An 11698-nucleotide genomic window follows, 5' to 3' on the forward strand; every position below is an offset into this window, starting at 1 on the left:
CTTGCTTAGCCTCAGTCTCCTCATTCTTAAAATATGAATAAGTAAGTTAATCGTGAGCATTTAATGAGTTAATATATACAAATGCTTAGTATACATTAAGGATATGGTATATAACATGACTCTGTGAATTGTCTCATCATCATAATCACTTTTATTAATAGGAGGAGTGATGGTTGTAACAACTTAATGGTTGATGGTTGTAACAACTTTATATTTTTTTGGTCAATAAATGCAGTTTTTTTTAATTACTTAATGAATTTTATTACATTTGTAGGTGTACAACAATCATCACAACCAGATGGTTGTAACAATTTTAATGTCTTTAGAACTGTAAAGACATTAAATTAAAACTTTTTCAGGTAGTGCATAATTGAAAAAGCATCACGGTTCTTAAGAAATCAAGTATAAGGAGACTGAAAATAAATGCTACACACTTCTCAAAAACAGTGCTTTGTGGATGAAAAATATTGCTTGCCATATTTGTAAACAAAGGATGTTGTAGCAAGCCAGCAGCCACTGTAGTCACCCATAACTGTGCACCCTGAGGGAATTCAGGGGAGAGAAAAGCAGGATTCCAGCCCTAGATAGTTAAGGTGCATATCAAAGGAGTGATTTCAATGATCCCAGACTTTTGCATCTTCCCATACATAGAAAAATTTATTAACTCAAGATGTCTGGTTTTCTTTAATTTTTTTTTTTTTTTTTTGCTTTTTAGGGCCACACCCGCAGTATATGGAGGTTCCCAGGCTAGGGATCTAATCAGAGCTACACCTGCCAGCCTATGCCACAGCCACAGCAATGCCAGATCTGAACCGTGCTAGCAACCTGTATCACAGCTCACCACAATGCCAAATCCTTAAGTCACTGAGTGAGGTCAGGATCAAACCTGCAACCTCATGGTTCCTAGTTGGATTCATTTCCCCCGTGCCACAACAGAAACTCCAACAGTAATCTTTTGATATTCTGACTCCCTGGGTGTACTGCAAAACTCCTATATATCCTGGCTTCTCTCTTACCTCTTCAGTGTGGTCCCTCAGAGCTGTCTGAGAGGCTGTCTTCTGGGCTTAAGGCCTCAGTTTTGTCTGCCTAATAAAGCAATTCTCAACTTTAGGGTTGTACTTTTTTTCTTAGTCAACCCTTTTTTAAGGTGGCCTTTGAATAGAGATTTATTTTATTTATTATTTATGTATTCATTTATTTATTTAGCCTTTTGTCTTTTTAGGGCCTCACCTGCGGCATATGGAGTTTCCCAGGCTAGGGATCGAATTGGAGATATAGCTGCCAGCCTACGCCACAGCCACAGCAAGGCCAGATCCGAGCTGCGTCTGCGACCTACACCACAGCCCACGGCAATGCCAGATCCTTAACCCACTGAGTGAGGCCAGGGATTGACCTCATGGTTCCTAGTTGGATTTGTTTCCACTGCACCACAATGGGAATTCCTATTTTATTTTATTTTTATTTTATTTTAATGTCTACCTGATTACAGTTTTTCATTTTGTAATCATTTATATTTTATGATTTAGACTTGTTATGAGATTTAACGTAGGCATTTGCCTAATCATTTTTTTTTTTTCTTTTAGGGCCTCACCTGTGGCATATGGAGTGTCTCAGGCTGGGGATCGAATTGGAGCTACAGCTGCTGGCCTACGCCACAGCCACAGCAACGCAGGATCCAAGCCGCGTCTGTGACCTACACCACAGCTCATGGCACTGAGTGAGGCCAGGAATCGAACCCACAACCTCATGATTCCTAGTTGGATTTGTTTCTGCTGCGCCATGATGGGAACTCCTGCCTGATCTTTTTTAAGCCAAGAAAAAAATTGTTCCTTTATCGTCTCCTCCTTCCTTTTATTTATTATATTTAAAAATTCAATGTGAAAAAGATAGAGATCTTGTAGGTTACAGAGTTTTGCTCTCTAGGCTACTGTTCTACACACTGGGTTTATTATCACTTTACCCTTTGGTCACTGGTATGGAAATTAGCTCTAGAAATGGTAGTTGACAAGTACAGGAGCATAGTTAGTAAGGGCCTTTCTCACAAATACTATTTGTAATCTGACAAATAGTAGCTTGGGGACTTGAAAAATTCAATGAGAGAGTAGAGTTAAAATTTAAAAGCTATTTAAAGTTCAAGGAGTTTTTTCCCTTCAAAGACAAAGCAAAGTTAAATTAAGGGGTTTAAAATCATAGTTCTGAGTGTGATGTTTTCAAAAGATTTATTTTTGTAGCTAGTTTAGGGCATAGTTTTGCCTACTTTTATAAACACTGCCTTCTAATCTTTTTTCTTCCATAATCCTAGCCTGTTTTTATGATTTGAGGCTAAGAAGTAAGGGAATTAAAGGGCTTTTTGGCATCCTTTTGAGTAAAACATTGTATTTTTTTCATAGTAAATGAAACAGCCACAAAAACTGTGTTTCACTTGTAAGGTAAGTAGATGGATAATTACAATGCTTTTAAAAAGAGCTATCCTACACATGAATACAAGCAAGAAAATGTTTATTTAGTGGATAAAAATACACAATCAGTAGAGCACAAAATTTTGAGAAAATATTTGAGAAATATTTTGAGGAAATGTTTGTACTATGGGAATTAACACTACTGGAAAATCATGAAAAACAGGTCACTTCAAATTATAAACAAACACTAAGTTTATCAGGTACAAGGTGAGGAGAAAAAAATCAACTATTAAAAAAAATCTAGTCAGCTAAATTAGATAACTTAGACTACCTAAATTCATTCATTTCATTGTGTGTGTATAATCAGACTTAGTTAAATTAGCAGGATAATTACCAGTTATGAATTTATTTTTATATTTTATTACATTATTGTCATTCTTTTTAATTTTCTATGTATGATCATAATTTCACTATCTAGTAAAAAATTGACTCTAAACATTTATTTTTAAAATCTTAAATAGAATAACAATCTTATTACTTCTTATTAAGATTATAACACCTCTTTTTTTCTTTCTTTTTTCTTTTTAGGGCCATACCTGTGGCATATGGAAGTTCTCAGGCTAGGGGTTGAACTGGAGCTGCAGCTGCCAGCCTACACCACAGCACACAGCAACGCTGAATCCTTAACTCAGTGAGCAAGGCCAGGGATCAAACCCGGATCCTCATGGATCCTAGTCGGGTCCATTACCGCTGATCACAACAGGAACCCCCAAGATTATAACACTTTTAAATTAGCAAATTAACCTACCTAAGGGTTTGGTCAATATTTACCCATGGAAATGGGTTTTGAGGTAAACAAACCTAAAAGCTAACCTTTGAATTAGCCTGTGTACATGAATTTATGCTTCATTCTGTATTTTCCCTCATATTTTTCAATGTGTGTGCACAATGCTTTAAAATTTTTTAAAGTTAACTAGAAAGTACATCTGTAATGTATTTGAACTGCTGTGGCTGTACATATACATCAAAAGTATTAAATAAGTAGATTTAAAAAAAGAATAATCAAGTTACTTGTAAAATTAATAAGAGAGTTCTACTCCCATACATGAAATCATGCCATAGTATTATTGGTTTTCCACCCCTGACTATACATTTTCAGTTTTACTCCTTCATTTTCTCTCTTCTGTCCTCCCCTCCCATCCTCCTTTCCCTTCTCTCCCTGCTTCGTTTCTTTTTTCCTTCCTTTCCTTCTTCCATAAAGTATGTAGTGAGGCCATGCTATGCACCCAGTATTGTCTTATCTATGGAGACATGTGGAGATGAGACACCCAATCTCTTTTTTTTTAATTTCGTCTTTTTACTTACTTAAATTCATTTTAAATTTAATTATAAGTACATCCAGTAAAATGCACAGACTTCAAGTGTTCAATTTGATGAGTTTTGACAAATACACCTGTGTATCTAATGGCTTAATCAAAATGTAGAAAATTGCCACCACACAGAAAATCTCCCCACTTCCTTTCTGGTAACTGCCCCCCCACCCCCCAGGCAACCATAATTCTGATTTCTATTCCCACAGACCAGTTTTGCCTGTTCCTGGACTTCTCATAAATGGAGTCACTCAGTGTTATGTATATTTTTTGGCTGGCTCTTGCTGCTTGTATTGATAGTTTATTAATAGTTTTTATTGCTGGGCAACATCCCACTCTATGAATACACCTCAGTTTGCATATCCACTCTTTTACTGTTGATCATTCATGTTGTTTCCAATGTCAGCCTGTTAGAAATAAAGGCACAACTAACATTCTTATACAATTTTTTGTAGATATACGATTTCATTTCTTTTGGAATTCCTGGATCAGGAGATAGGCAAATATTTTAAGAAAATGCCAGTTTTCCAAAATGGTTGTACCCCTAATCTCCTCTTAATGGCAATTTTATATTCTGTTGGGAGACTTGGGTGGTTAATTAAGAAATAAAATAAGAAATTACAATAGTGTTAAATAATAATAATAATAATAATAAACAAACATTTTCTGTGGATGCTTTTCTAACCATGTTAATGGTATTTTAAAATTTATCCTCACAGCAACCCTCTGAAATCAGTAGAATTGCTTTCCCTCTTCTGCAGAAAGTGAAAGCAAGCACCTGAGAAAGTTAAATAATTTGGCCAGGGATGCAGAGGTAGTAAGTAATGGGAAGTGTGAGTCAAATGCAGGCAGTCTGACTACAGAACTTGTAGTCTTAACCACTGAATTGTACTACACACTGGAGAAATGGCTGACAAGAAAGGAGTCAATTAAACAGCTTGGTTGGTTTATTAGGACCAGAAAAAATTTCAAATATATGTATACTTTGTACCTTTTATATGAGTATAGGTTTGACCTACTTAGTAGTGAACCTTTCATCTTGATTAGGTGGTTAATATGAGTCGTTTTACTAAGGTTTTTTTCACATGTATCATTTAATGTATGGGATCCAGTTCTGCTTCAAACTATGCTCCAAATTTTGACTGCAGCACTAGAAGGTGTTTTGGCTACAAACTAGATTGATCAAATAAACTTTCCAAATCAATGGCTTTTCAAATGGGCATGGCAGAGGATATATGTGCAGTGAAGTTAAATTTCATGTTTAAGCAGTGGTAGAGCGTTCGTTCCCTCAGGAGAAGATAGTTCATGTGCACAATTCATGTTTCCCATGGCAATTGTGAGATAAATAAGGGAATCTTTCAGTTTGGGAACTGATGTGCTATCTCCAGCTACAGCCTTATCCAAAAGCTCATATTTCAGATTCTAAAGATAGATGCTTCAGTTAGTGTGTGTGTGCGCACACGCGTGCGTGCATGTGTGTGTGTGTGTATGTGTGTGCTATTTGTATTAAGGGGTTTGTAATTTTTTTCACATATAAATATGCCAAATAATCCTAAAGGAGAAAAAAAGAGTTCTTTGTATATTTGGATAACAGTTCTTCATCAGATGTGTCTTTTGTAAATATTTTCTCTTGGTTGGTAGCTTGCCTTCTCATTCTCTTGACATTGCCTCTCATAGAGCACAAGTTTTTAATTGTAGAGAAGTCCAGATTATCAGTTATTTCCCTCATGGATTGTGCCTTTGGTGTGAGATCTAAAAAGTCATCTCTATACCCAGGGTCAGTTAGGTTTTCTCCTATGTTATCGCCTAGAAGTTTAATAGTTTTGTATTTTACATTTAGGTCTGTGACCCATTTGTAGTTACATTTTGGAAATGATGTAAGCTCTGGGTCTAAATTCTTCTCTTTTTTTTCATAGGTGGATGACCAGTTGTTCCCATACCATTTATTGAAAAGATTATCTTTGCTCCAATGTCAAACATCAGCTGACTTTATTTTTGTGGATCTGTTTCTGGAGCCTCTATTCTGTTCCATTGACTTGCTCCTCATGTTCCCACCAATAACACGCTGTCTTGATCACTGCAGCTTTACAGTAAATCTTGAAGTCAGGTAGTGTCAGTTCTTTGAGTTTGTTCTTTAGTAGCGATTTGGCTATTCTGGGTCTTCTGCCTCTCCATATAACCATACAAACTTTAGAATCAGATTCTTTTTCCTTCTTCTTCTTTCTTCTTCTTCTTCTTCCTTCTTCTTCCTCCTCCCTTTCTCCTCCTTCCCTCCTCCTTCCTCCTCCTCCTTCTCCTCCTTCCTTTTCCTCCCCCTTCTCCTTCCGCTGCTTCTTCTCCTCCTCTTCCCCCTCCCTTCCTTCCCCCCCACCCCTCTTCTCCCCTCCCCCCTCTCCTCCTCTTCCTCCTTCTTCTTCTTCTCCAGGTAATTTGACTCCAAAGCCTAGCCTTTTAATCACTAAATTATCTACATAGTCTACAAACTGTTTTGTACCTTTCATTTTTTTTGTATATACCTTTCATTTTTCACTTAACATTTTATCTTGTAAATCACTTCTATCAATACATATAGAACTAGTCCATTCTTTGAATACTATTGCATTATATCAGTTCCTAAGTGGGGACATATGGAGGTTCCCAGGCTAGGGGTTGAATCAGAGCTGCAGCTGCTGGCATATACCACAGCCACAGCCTGATCTGAGCTGCATCTATGACCTACACCACAGCTCATGGCCTCAACACTGGGTCCTTAACCCACTGAGTGAAGCCATGGATCAAACCCACATCCTCACAGATATTAGTTGGGTTCTTAACCTGCTGAGCCACAGTGGGAACTCCTAGAATCAGATTCTTGACATCCTCATGATAATTTGCTAGGGTTTTGATTGGAAATGCATTAGATCTATAGATTAGGTTGGGAAGAACTGACATCTTAACAATATTGTTTTCTTATCGAGGCATATGGAATATCTCTCCACTTATGTTGTTCTTCTTTGATATCTTTCATCAGAGCTTTGTAGTTTTCCTCATATAGGTCTTCTACATATTTTATTAGATTTCCATGAATTTCATTTTGGGGGCTCTAATGTAAATGGTAATGTGTTTTAAATGTAAAATTTTAGTTGTTCATTGCTGGTATAAAGAAAAGTGATTGACTTTTCTATATTAACCTTGTATCTTGCACCCTTGCTATAATCACTTAGTTCCAAAACAGTTTTCTTTCAGATATTTTACATAGACAAATATTATCCCAACACTCGTTCCCATGAAGCTTTCTGCTCATGGGTTTCTGCTCTGGTAAACTGTGATTTTTTTTGTATCTGCCTGTCTAGCTCTTCAATTTTTAGGGCAGCAATTTGCCCTGTGATTTCACTTCTCTGAAGAATTCAAGAGGAGTTGTGGATTTTTTAGTTTGTTCAGCTTCTTGTTGTTAGGACAGTGGTTACTTCTGGAGCTTCTTACAAGCTTAGACCAACCGATACAAGGCTTTCCCCTTATTACCTTTTAATAGTTGGTTCTGTCTCTTATTCCACTGGTGTGGGCTTTTAGCTGTAAACATTTTCAAATAAATGCATTCTTGTCACTATGGGAACTACATTTTCTAATAAATTGCTGCCACTTATTAAATTCAAGTCTAGTGCCTCTCCACTGTTAGAGTGATTTTTAGTATAGATATTTGTGCCAGTGAAACATACTTATATTCAAATTAAATTCAATTGTAAGGCTATACATTATTTTGAACTATCTGCCATTTTGCCCTCCTAGTCCTATAAAAACTGAATTCACTATAAATAAGATGCTTAACTAGTAACATTAGATAAAATTATTATTATTCTGAAAAATTATTATTATTCTGAAAAGTTGTTATTATTCTAAAGTGACTGGAAACAAATGAAGCTTTCTCTGCATTTTCTCCTCCAAGGAATTATTTATTTATTTATTTATTTTGCTTTTTAGGGCCACACTCTCGGCCTAGGGAGGTTCCGAGGCTAGGGGTCCAATCAGAGCTATAGCTGCTGGCCTACACCAGAGCCACAGCAATGCCAGATCCAAGACACATCTGAGACCTATACCACAGCTTACGGCAATGTCAGATCCTTAACCTGCTGAGTGAGGCCAGAGATGGAACCCGCATCCTCATGGATCCTAGACAGGTACGTTAATCACTGAGCCAGGACGAGAACTCCAGGAATTGTTTTAAAGGGCACAATTTTTTTCTTTTTTTTTTTTTTTGCTTTTTTCTGGGGCCACTCCCTCGGCATATGGAGGTTCCCAGGCTAGGGGTCTAATTGGAGCTGTAGCTGCTGGCCTACGTCTGAGCCACAGCAACTCGAGATCCAAGCCACATCTGTGACCTACACCACAGCTCACGGCAACGCCACATCCTTAACCCACTGAGCAAAGCCAGGGATCAAACCCGAAACCTCATGGTTCCTAGTCGGATTCATTAACCACTGAGCCACGACGGGAACTCCTAAACGGCACAATTTTGATGTTATTTGGTTATCTACTAACAGATTAATTTAGCAGCAGAAGTAAAATAGCTATTCATAAGTTTCAATTTATCTTTTAAAAATATGAGGTAGGAGTATAAGATTTGGCCATAAACCCTTTTAAAACAAAACTATCTTTTTAAAAATTCTTGAATAGGTAATAATAGAAAAATGCAAAAATCATTAAATAGTATACAGTGTAAAGTATGTTTTCCTTGATTCCATCTCTGCCCAGAGGAAACCACTGTCACCAGTTTTCTTATTTATCTTTCCAGAGCAAGTCTATGAATATATTTTCGAAATAGGTGGTGATGATGGAAAATGACATTTATGCCAGATACTGTTCTAAGCATTTTACATAAATCAACTTATTTAATCTTCACATTAGCTGTACTAGAGGTACTTAACCTTATGATAGTATTTTTTGGAAATAATTAACTTGTCTAATGTCACATAGTAGATTGGAAGAGCTGAGATTCCATTCCAGGTAGTTTGACTCCAAAGCCTAGGCTTTTAATCACTAAATTATCTACATAGTCTACAAACTGTTTTGTACCTTTCATTTTTTTTGTATATACCTTTCATTTTTCACTTAACATTTTATCTTGTAAATCACTTCTATCAATACATATAGAACTAGTCCATTCTTTGAATACTATTGCATTATATCAGTTCCTAACTTGGGGACATTTGGCAATGTCTAAGGACATTTTTTGGTTGTTATAACTGGAACGGAGTCTGGGTGCTGGGTACAGTTGAAGGACACCCCTTCACAACAAAGAATAATCCTGCTCAAAATATCAACGGTATTAATACTGAAAGGCTCTGTTATATACCTTCATTTAACTCATTACATATTTTTCAAAAAAGAAATGTAAGCTAAAAATACACACAATCAGGAATCTAATTGTGCACGTTTGCACTCTATTTTTCCTAAGATGAAAGAGTATATAAAAGAAAAAAAAATCTAAAATTGACAACTCCAGATGAATTTGAAGATTCAGAGAAACTTAAGGATTCTGAGAAGGTCAAGACAGAGAAGGCCCAAAGTTGAAATCATTTTTTTTTCATTGATCTGGTTAAGTCTTTACTTGGAGTGATAACACATCAAAATACAAAGCTGACTTTCTTTTGCCCAGTGAACTCTCTGGGACCCAGAATGAGTTCTACAACAGAGAAAGCTGTGTTCTTTTCATTTCTCCTTAGGTAGAGAGGCCTGAGAAGCCTGGCCTGGTCTCTTGCTCCTTCTGGAGCCATTTAAAAAAGCTGCCAGAGTGGACATCTATGAAGATAAGTAACAATTCTCTAAAGAGTTTTATTTCGATAATTTATATTTTCTATAGCTTTTGAAAGTCATACACACATGTAGTAATTCAAATAATACTGAAGGATATGAAGTTAAAAATAAGTTTCTCTCACTGCCTGACTAATCTTACTTTCTAAGGATAATAACAAGAGTTTGTTATGTATTCTTCTGGATTTATTTCTTATGCCTGTGTAAACATCTATGAGTATATTTATTATAAATGCACATGTATAGCATATTTTCCATTGTAATGAGCTCTGTTTATCTAAAAATTATTTTCCCACCCACACTCCACCACGACTCACCAGTTTATCATGGAGATCCTCCAAGTCAACTCAGATATATCAATTTTATTTTTTTTGTCTTCTGTCTTTTTAGGGCCACACCCGCAGTATGTGGAGGTTCCCAGGCTAGGGGTCTAATCGGAGCTATAGACACCGGCCTACATCACAGCCACAGCAATGTCAGACCCGAGCTGTGTCTGTGACCTACACCACAACTCACAGCAACGCTGGATCCTTAACCTACTGAGAGAGGCCAGGGATTGACCGCAACCTCATGGTTTCTAGTCAGATTCATTTCCCCTGCACCATGACAGGAACTGCACTATTTTTATTTTTAGTTTTATTTTATTATTATTTTTCTTTCTTTCTCTCTCTTTTTTTCCTTTTTAGGGTCACACCAAGGCATGTGGAAGTTCCCAGGCTAGGGGTTGAATGGGAGCTGCAGCTGCTGACCTATGCTGCAGCCACAAAAATGCCAGATCCTTAACCCACTTAGCGAGGCCAGAGATTAAACACTCAACCTCACGGATCCTAGTTGGTTTCGTTACCATTGAGCCACAGTGGGAACTCCTAGCTTATTGTTAATGACCATATAATATTTTTTATTTCTTAATGACCATATATGTGTCTAACAAAATTTATTTAACTATTACCCTATGGCTGAAAATTTAGATCATTTCTATTTTTTACTACTAGATAATGCAGCAAAGAACATATATATACTTACATACTTAGGTAATTTCCACTCAAGGATAGAATCCAAGAGATGAATTTGCTAGGTCAGAAGATGTGTGCATTTAAAATTTGATAAGTATTCTTGGAGTTCCCATTGTGGCTCAGTGGTTAACGAATCCGACTGGGAACCAGGAGGTTGTGGGTTCGATCCCTGGCCTTGCTCAGTGGGTTAAGGATCCGGCGTTGCCATGAGCTGTGGTATAGGTTGCAGACGCGGCTTGGATCCCGCCTTGCTGTGGCTGTGGCGTAGGCCAGCAGCTACAGCTCTGATTTGACCCCTAGCCTGGGAACCTCCATATGCCGCTAGAGCGGCCCCAGAAATGGCAAAAAGACAAAAAAAAAAAATTGATAAGTATTCTCAGTGTTTAAGAGTCCCTATTTGCCCACAACCTACTAAAAAAAATTGGAAGGAATTATAAATTACTAATGATAGAGAAACAAATAACATGGTACTAAAGTAGATGAATTATTATACAGATATTTACAGTTGGATTATTTTATAAATATTAAAATAAGTATGAAGGATGTCTTACAACATGAAAATGTTTATAATACAATACTAGGGTTAAAAGTAGAATGCTTTATGTGTAAAACTATATGTGTCAAGGGATGAGAAATGAAACAGTTACATGGAAAAAGTAAAAACAGGTTCTTTGGGTGCTAGAAGTAGAGATAATTTTGTTCCTGTCTTTTTTGTTTTCTATTATTACGCTATTTGTAGTTCTTACAATAAAACAATAACATGATAATCTTTAAATAATTAACAGGAAAGATCAATATAAAAATTAATTCTTATCACATTTACTGGTATCTAAATCTAGCCTTGATTTGTCATTTGTCCCTTCAAATAGAAAACGAAAAATTACATGTGTATTGATGTTGTTGTGACTGGGTTCTTTAAAGAGATGGTCCTTCTCTAATAGCAAGTGCTATATTGCTGAAAAAAAATCACTGGCACATAACGTTGTGAAAATAACTGGTATGGCACCAACCCAATTAGCAGAGTCTCTTGAATTTGGACAAATGTCCATTTGTTTAAATTCTCCTTTTGTTTGAGAAGGTCCTAAAAGAGATTTTCATGTTTTTTCTTCAATAAGTGGTATTTTCAATT

The sequence above is a fragment of the Phacochoerus africanus genome, chromosome 10, assembly GCF_016906955.1.
Source record: "Phacochoerus africanus isolate WHEZ1 chromosome 10, ROS_Pafr_v1, whole genome shotgun sequence".
In the NCBI taxonomy this organism is placed as follows: Eukaryota; Metazoa; Chordata; class Mammalia; order Artiodactyla; family Suidae; genus Phacochoerus; species Phacochoerus africanus.